Source organism: Triticum urartu, chromosome 2A (assembly GCF_056163025.1).
Source record: "Triticum urartu cultivar PI428250 chromosome 2A, HENAU_Tu73, whole genome shotgun sequence".
NCBI classification, from domain to species: Eukaryota; Viridiplantae; Streptophyta; class Magnoliopsida; order Poales; family Poaceae; genus Triticum; species Triticum urartu.
Window position 1 is genome coordinate 42,395,282 of NC_141874.1, and position 7,358 is coordinate 42,402,639.

Below are 7,358 nucleotides of genomic sequence, written 5' to 3' on the forward strand. Positions count from 1 at the left end.
TTTACTCAAAACATATACAACCTGTATTAGACTTTTCTGCACACCGAACCTGTCCCATCAAACCAGATTTTCTGAATCCCAAGAGGGACATCAATGGACTGGATTTCAAGTGCAGGTGAGCCTGAGCACCAAAACTCCATGTCCGGTTATACCCTACTTTTGATTTGGGTGGGACAACCTGTCTTTCAGAATAAAGTTCTCTACACAAGGCCTGCCTCTGTCACGCGCAGGTTCTGGACATATTGAAGAGAAGCTCAAATCCTTGAAAAACACTAGCACTTCTTGACACACTGTGCCAGTTAGGATTTAATGAATGAGTGGTTGACCATTAATAACCAAGTCGGTCAGATTGATAACTCGTGATGCTTAGGTACTGTAGCGAATGATCTCTGTCAGTTCGGTTCATAACAAAGTCCGCTGCATAAATGGTCAGTTGATGCCTTATGCTAAAACTATGAAACATTATCTGTTGAGATATACTCCCTCCTCTCGAATTACTTGTCGCTCAAATTGATGTATCTAGTGCTAGATACATCCATTTAAGCGAGAAGTAATTCCCGAAGGAGGTAGTATTTAAAATTATATGATATGTTGATCTCTAATTAACATGAAACCTCCGGATAGTATCTTTTTTATGAAAGTAGGAATTAACCGATACATTATAAGAAGCTCAATAACAATGATTAGTGATTGCCATTCTTTAATTTCGATCTCGTGCTATTTACACTTGGTGCATAAACCTTTATTTATGGTTTAGATGCGTTTTACCCTTTCAACAATGTCCATTTAATGTTTTTATGTTTATTTTTACTCTTTTTCCCTTTTTCATGTTTATTTTCTTTTAAAGAATGCTCATGTTTTCTTTTTTGGAAATTTTAAAAATGTTTATGTTTTCCATAAATTACTCAAAATTTCAAAAAATATATTTGTGTTTTCAAATTTGGTTCATAAATTTAGAAAATGCTCAGGAATTTTAAAAATTGTAAAGAATTTCAAAAACGCTTTCGTTTAAAAATCTCATATTTTTTTTGAAAATTGTGATGTTTGGGATTTTTCACAAAAAATGTTTGTGTTTTTTTAAAATGTACTTGTTTCACAATTTCCTCGCAAATCCAAAAAATGTTTGGTTTTCAAAAAAAAAAACCTAAAAACCCAGGTCGCTATAGTTTCTGGTTCTCTATAGTGTCGAATCGCTACCTTGCTTATCCCTTGAATTAATCTAGCTCTGACCTTGACCATATCCGCATCCCTAACCAACCATCATATATGGAGATGATGACCCCGTTTTTGGAGTCGAAAGTGCTAGATCTGCATTTGGCCCCAAACTCCATATTAGCTGTTTCGGGCCTGTTTGAGGACTTTGTTAGAGTTGCTCTAACACTTAATCGAATGAGTACCCCTAAAAAAACTCAATTGAAGTAGTAGATACCCAAGGCTTTCTTATTCTCTACTAGTCCTTTCCTATTCCGTAGTGCGCCGGACTCCGAATGTGATGTCGTCAGGCCGCCATGAAAACAATAAGTACGTGCGAGGCTCACCTCATCTAGTATAGGTCAAGCATTCCAAGGTTTTCTCTGCCTGCTATTTGTAAACTGATCGACACGTCCGGACGACCCAAGCAACTACATTATTGTCAACAAGGTCGCTGTCGATGTGCACTCCCCAAGATTTCGTCGGTACGGTCGTCATCGCCCTGGTAGCTGTTAGGAGCATCGTCGGTATAGTGAATCATTTTTGACGTCTTAAGTAACAAAATGTCGCCCAAAAAGCCTGAAGAGTTATTACATGATCCACCGTACGCATGAGAGATGTAGTCTACTCCATGCCTTTGGAAGAGGAGGACTCCAAAGCACTCTCCCTCCCAAAACATGTTAGTTTCCATGCTTCCTACTGAAGGCCGCGGGTCCCCTCCTCTTCTTCCCGCCTCTTTGGCTGCGAGAGGGGGGGTACTATTGGATGAAGCCCTAAGTGGTTAAGCAGCCAATGATATCAGGCACCTAGGAATGCAAGATTATAGCTTCATCCACTATTCTCCTATTGTAGTTTCTTGTACTCACTTTATCTACGAGCAAAGGGGCTATTTCTTAGCCATTTTCATAGAAATTCCATAATAAAGTTGCATTTCCCTTCCCAACATGAATCTACGGCAGACTATTGTATGTTTTAGCACAGAGAAATAATTTGTTGTTTCAGACCTGATTGTTAAGTGATAACATTTATACATTTTTTTACATGATCAATATCATATATATGCTTCTCTGCTTATGCACGTTTGCAGATTGTCGAAACGTATGTAGAAGGAAAAGCCAAGGACATGGGGATTATCCAGCTCATGAAGTCAGTGCGCACTCTGATGTGACGGATTCTTTGGTTCTATTTGATTGCTGGTAACTACGAGCGCAATTATCTGAGACTTCCTATTATGTTTGATTAAGATCTTAAGATAACTACAATTGCAATTATCTTAGCCGTGAACCCAATCATCACTTTTTCTAGGATTACTATAATTTATACTTAAATCTTATACTTCTATTTTTTTCATCCTCTAAATTTAACAAGTATACTAATCTATTACATATTGGACTTAGTAAACCACATAACCAAGTTGCTAAATATAAATTTTTTTGTTATACATTTATAAGGTATGTAATGGAAATAAAGTTCTGTCATGCTAAATATAAATTTTTTGTTATACATTTATAAGGTATGTAATGGAAATAAAGTTCTGTCATGCTAAATTTAAATTGTGTTTCACAAAAAATATCTTCTTGAATATATATTTTATAAATTATATACAATATATACATCTATGGTAGATATCTCTAAATCACAAGGAATAACAAATATCATAATAGTGATCTTTAATGTATGATTAGGTAATCGTATTTGTAGAAAAATCTATAGTATGAATTAAACCATTGGTGCAATTCTTTATCATTTTCGTTCATGGCCAACTGTGTGTTGCAAGTTACACTGAGTCCAGTGATAAGTTGAAAATGTGTTCATACTTTGAACTTGGTACTAAAACATCATTGCTAATAGTAATCACCAGCAAAAATATTGACATGCCCTTGTTTGCTATTGGTTGGCAATTGAATTGTAAAATGTAGCATATGCTTCCCATAGCAATAAGCATAAATTAGTCAGTAATATATAACAATCATACATTGCTTATCCAAATTATCCATGGAACCTCTGGCCTCTGGGTTAAAATAAAATTTAAATAGGTTTCCCATGAACCTCATACAGAGCTTGTAACCCCTCAAGCAAAACATAACAAGGTCCTACACAAGAAGCTTCAGAGCAAGAACTTGTTAGGCATGACCGAATGGATCCTAGGGACACCTAATGCTAGGATCTGGTGTTGGAGAACGCAACATGCAATTTCAAAATTTTCCTACACTCACGCAAGGTCTATCTAGGAGACGCATATCAACAAGAGGGGAAGAGTGTGTCTACGTACCCTCGTAGACCGAAAGCGGAAGCGTTAGGTTAACGCGGTTGATGTAGTCGAACGTATTCACGATCCAACCGATCTAGTACCGAACGTATGACACATCCGAGTTCAGCACACGTTCAACTCGATGACGTCCCTCAAACTCTTGATCCAGCAGAGGGTTAAGGGAGAGTTTCGTCAGCACGACAGCGTGGTGACGGTGATGGTGATGTGATCCGCACAGGGCTTCGCCTAAGCACTACGACGCTATGACCGGAGGAGTAAACTATGGAGGGGGCACCACCGCACACGGCTAAGAGAACAATTGATGTGTTATTGGGTGTGCCCCCTGCACCCGTATATAAAGGAGGGGGGAGGAAGCCGGCCACAAGGGGGCGCGCAATGGGGGTGGGAGTCCTACTAGGACTCCACTACTAGTACGATTCGCCCCTCCCCCCGTTTTCCTTTCTCACCGGAGGGGAAAAGGAAGGAGAGGGAGAGGGAGAGGGAAAGGGGGGCCGCACCCCTCCTCCTTGTCCTATTGGGACTCCCTTGGAGGGGGGCGCGCGCCACCCTTGCGGGCTCCCCTCTCTCCCCACTAAGGCCCATGTAGGCCCAATACTTCCCCGGGGGGTTCCGGTAACCCCTCGGTACTCCGGTAAAATACCCGAACCACTCGAAACCATTTCGATGTCCGAATACTACCTTCCAATATATGAATCTTTACCTCTCGACCATGTCGAGACTCCTCGTCATGTCCGTGATCTCATCCGGGACTCCGAACAAACTTCGGTCACAAAAACACATAACTCATAATACAAATCGTCATCTAACGTTAAACGTGCAGACCCTACGGGTTCGAGAACTATGTAGACATGACCTAGACACATCTCCGGTCAATAACCAATAGTGGAACCTGGATGCTCATATTGGTTCTTACATATTCTACGAAGATCTTTATCGGTCAAACCGTAATAACAACATACGTTATTCCCTTTGTCATCGGTATGTTACTTGCCCGAGATTTGATCATCGGTATCATCATACCTAGTTCAATACCGTTACTGGCAAGTCTCTTTACTCATTCCGTAATGCATCATCCCGTAACTAACTTATTAGTCACATTGCTTGCAAGGCTTATAGTGATGTGCATTACCGAGAGGGCCCAGAGATACCTTTCCGATACTCGGAGTGACAAATCCTAATCTTGATCTATGACAACCCAACAAAAACCTTCGGAGACACCTGTAGAGCATCTTTATAATCAACCAGTTACGTTGTGACGTTTGATAGCACACAAGGTGTTCCTCCGGTATTCGAGAGTTGCATAATCTCATAGTCAGACGAATATGTATAAGTCATGAAGAAAGCAATAGCAATAAAACTTAACGATCATTATGCTAAGCTAAAGGATGGGTCTTGTCCATCACATCATTCTCTATGATGTGATCACGTTCATCAAATGACAACACATGTCTATGGTTAGGAAACTTGACCATCTTTGATTAACGAGCTAGTCAAGTAGAGGCATACTAGGGACACATGTCTATAGTTAGCAATAAAATTTAACGATCATTATGCTAAGCTAACGGATGGGTCTTATCCATCACATCATTCTCTAATGATGTGATCCCGTTCATCAAATGACAACACATGTCTATGGTTAGGAATGTGACGCCCGAATAATTAGACAACAGTAATTCCTTTCTAATGATGCCACGTCACCTCTGTCACTAGAGTTAATCTTCGGTTAGTTCAAAACCGATTCAAATTCAAAATTAAATTAAAGGCAAACAACAAAAGTTTTCAAACTTTAAAACTAAAATGTTCAGGCGGTGCCAAATAATGCATGTGTAATTATGGCCGAGAAACCACACTTTCATAAAATTTTTAAGTAATCTAAAATGGATAAAACAGTAGTTAAAACAAATAAATAAACGTCTTTTGAATTTTATAAAATATTAAACTATTTTGTTCAGGGGTAAAACTTTTTGAGACAGTAGTTGAAATGGTAACTCTATTTTAGGTGTGGGTTTATTTTTGAAAAACTATAAAGTATTAAAGGAATAAAAGCAAATAGAAAAGACAAAAGGGAAAATAAAACAAATAAAAAGAAAACCCCTAGGCCAACTTGGCCTCGGCCCAGCCAGTGGCCTGCTAGGCCGGCCCACTCCCTCCCCTGGCCTATAACCCCCAAGGGGCACCGAAACCCTACCCCCCCCCCACTTCTCCACGATCCCCTCTCCCTCGTGCCTCCTCTGCCCCCCCACGAACTGGATCAGGGGGTTTGAACCCCATAGCTGTCGCTTGACTCCAACGCCACCCCGGCGAGCGCCGCACTGCGCCCGAGGACGGTCGCCTCCGCCTCGTAGCTCCTCCGGCGTCGCCGCACCGACCCCCTCCGCTGGATTCCCCCTCATCCCGATCTGGATCGGCACCCGAGCCGATCCCTGACGCCGCACCGCCGCCGTCGTCGCCCGTGGCCACGTCGGAGCCGCCCCTCGCCGCAACCGCTCGTCTCCCCGTCGCCATGTCGTCCCCGTCCTCCTCCCCGAATGGCCTCCATGCGCCTCGACGCCCCCCTGCTCACCAACGCCGGTGAGGACCCGATCGTCCTCCCCTTTCCCCTGCCCGTCGCCGCGGTCGCCATGCTCACTCCGGCCACACTCGCGCTGAACACCAACCAGGCCACGCCCGCGCCAAGCTCCTCTCGCCCGCGCCTCCGCCGTAACCACCGTCCAGTGCCCCGCGAGCTCCGGTGAGCTCGTGACGCCATCGTCACGCCCGTGAGCCCCTTGGTCACGCGGCTCTCCCTGGCCGCACCTCCTGCACGCCGCGCGTGCGCGCCACCGTGCCCACTACCCCCGCTGTTGCTTGCATCGTTGCTGACTTGCCGCGCGCCGCACTTGCCTGCTGCTGCCGGCCACGGCTAGGGCGGCGCCCTGTTCCCCTCCCCGCATCTTCTTCGCTTGGACTCGTGCTGGCCCGCCTGCATCCCGCTGCGTGCGCGCTGGCCCAACCGGTCGCGCCTCCCGCTGAAGCGCCCGCATCGCCACGGCTTCGCCCCGCTGTGGCCTCGTTGCTGCCACATCCGGCGCTTGGCGCTCGTCGCCCGATCTGCCCGGCGCCCGTGACCCGATGCCCGTTAAGGCCCGATGGCCCTATGACGTGTGGGGCCCCAAACCCCAGAACGTTTAATAATAAAAAAATTAATTAAAAAACAAAATAAACAAATAAATAATAATTAAATTAATTAATTAATTAAAGAAATAATTTACTTAATTAATCATAATTAGATTAATCTAATCACTAATTAACTTAATTAACTGTTAGTTAATTAAAACAGAGTATGACAGTGGGGCCCACATATCAGTTTGACCCAGTCAGCTGCTGACGTCACGCTGACGTCAGCAAACACTATTTTGGATAATGTTGAATTAAAATAATTAAATAAATCCTAAAAATGATTTAATTCTTTTAAAATAATATAAAATAAACCATAGCTCGGATGAAAAAACTTTGTACATGAAAGTTGCTCAGAACGACGAGACGATCAAATACATAGTTCGTTCGTTCACCACGCGTCCCTAGCATAGCAAACACGCAACTTTCCCCCTCCGGTTCGACTGTCCAAAAACGCGAAACACCGGTATATTTTCCCGGATGTTCCCCCCTTCACCGGTATCACCTCATACCGCGTTAGGTCACCCTAGCACCGCGTATTGTCATGTTATGCCTTGTGATGCTTTGATTGCACTGTTATTTATTGTGTTCCCCTCCCTTACTTCTTTCAGGTAGACCCCGAGACCGCTGCCGGTACCCCTGTTGTCGACTACGGTGTTGATGACCCCTCTCTCTTGCCAGAGCAACCAGGCAACCCCCCCTTGATCACCAGATATCACCTACTATCCTCTATACTGCT